General features: G+C 40.2%; 1 protein-coding gene across 1 annotated transcript in view; it reads left to right on the forward strand.

Annotated features, from left to right (window-relative positions):
• Window positions 1-579: 579 nt before the first annotated feature.
• The window catches only part of LOC109541981 (ras-related protein Rap-2b), a 37,870-nt gene continuing 36,664 nt past the window's right edge, over window positions 580-1,785 (forward strand). Inside the window, exon 1 of the mRNA XM_048669032.1 lies at window positions 580-826. The gene's annotated coding sequence lies outside the window, so the exon portion shown is untranslated. The remainder of the gene's footprint in view (window positions 827-1,785) is intronic.

A 1,785-nucleotide genomic window follows, 5' to 3' on the forward strand; every position in this document is an offset into this window, starting at 1 on the left:
CCATCAAACAACGTATATTAATTGGTGGATTTTTTACGGCTAAAGCCAAAAATTATTTACCGCGAAAGTAGCAGGTTTATGAAACGCGCCTTTTAATATTCCGATTTTCAATAGCAATAAATTACAATAGATGGACATGTCAATGCGGTTATAAGCAAATCCAATAACTGCAGCAGTTACGACGTCTTTATCCACATATTCAGTTATCTCCTGTTTTCTCAGTAAATATCCGGTTGCTTTTTATGCATTTATACCGTTCAGCACATGGAAATGGACATTTTGCCCGCAGGAATATTTGCCTACCGAATGGATCAACCTCACATGTATAACAAAACAGGCTTCAAACACACACGCTGGATATTCTGATGAAGCATTGAATATCCGATGGCAATTTAATCATCTCAGAACAGACGTGGGTGGTTCGGAGATGGGAATTAAAGAAAAAGGACAAATGAAAGAAAAACGCAAATCTTAGTAGCCAAGTGTAGAGGGGCGTTAAATAGAGCCAAAGTCCCTTACGCGACACCTTGTTTCCTCAACTATTTGTTATCGTAACAGCTTGGCACACATGTTGAATCCTGTAGAAGCGTTTTGAGGGCGCAGTCGCATCCCGGAGCCAAAAACCAGGCTCCCGGAACAGTCTGAAGCTTGCGGCCAACCTGTTGGCCCGAAGAGCTAACGCGAGAGAGTTTCTGGATAATCTCGTTATCCAGTTTTTCCGATTGAGACCCAATTTCGGCACTGACACGCAACAGGCACCGACTTGTTTGCACGAACTTTCGGTGATACTTCCACAGTGCTTTTTTCGACGCCGGTCACTTTACGGGTAAGTTTATCCGAGCAATTTGGAAACTTTCAGCTGCGAGAAGTTTTAACGCGGTTCAGCCAACAGAAATCAATCGAGAAGTTTTAGTCAGAAGAAACTGTTGGTCCTTTGGGTGTTGGGTTCGATTCCAATTTTTTGGAAATGTGTGATTTAATAAGCGTTTTAGTTAATCAACGGCAGGAAGTTGGATGTTGTTGGCTGTTTGAGACAGAGGCCCCAAAAAATTGGAAAACTAACTAAAATTGCTCATTTTTCATAACCGAGAGTGTTGTGACGCACATTTATTTAAAGTTCACTAAATGTGTGTTTGCAACTTGAAATTCTATTATTTGAAAAATCAAGGCTTTTCACTCCAAAACCGCGTGATTGTATTAATTTATCTGATTTTCTGGTTAAAATCCTGCCCTACAAAACTCGGTGATTTTTTTGCTGATAACCAGCCCCTAAATTATGAAAAGCTCGTGCGGAAACCAACAAAACCTGATTAACTTGAACAACTCGAATTACTTTTTTCTGGCTAAACATCCGAATTCCGAACACGAATATAAACGGAAAAATTGCAACGAGGCAAATATCATTCCGGGCGATTCAATTTACATCTCGTTTTACACTTTGCCGTCTAATCCGTGTCTTTTCAGTCGGCAGTCTTTGTTGTCGCTTCCATTATATATCTAAACAAGTATATTAGATCGAAAATGCTATTTAAGCCGACTGTTAGAGGACGATTTTCCTAAAATGCGCGCTATAAAAATAGGGAAACTGCATCGAAATGTTGGCTAAAGATGCTGATTGAAAAAGGCAAATGCTGGGCTTAAATGGCAAATGTTTGCAAAGGACAGCCAACTGATTAATGGTAAGTTGGAACATCAACATTCGGAAGTTACTCCATGCCATTTCCTTGTATATTGTAACAGCGGGATGTTTGCTGTAGCCCAATTTGCGTCGCTATTTATTCAGGC

Source organism: Dendroctonus ponderosae, unplaced genomic scaffold (assembly GCF_020466585.1).
Source record: "Dendroctonus ponderosae isolate FM_Combo_2020 unplaced genomic scaffold, Dpon_F_20191213v2 Dpon_F_20191213_8, whole genome shotgun sequence".
NCBI classification, from domain to species: Eukaryota; Metazoa; Arthropoda; class Insecta; order Coleoptera; family Curculionidae; genus Dendroctonus; species Dendroctonus ponderosae.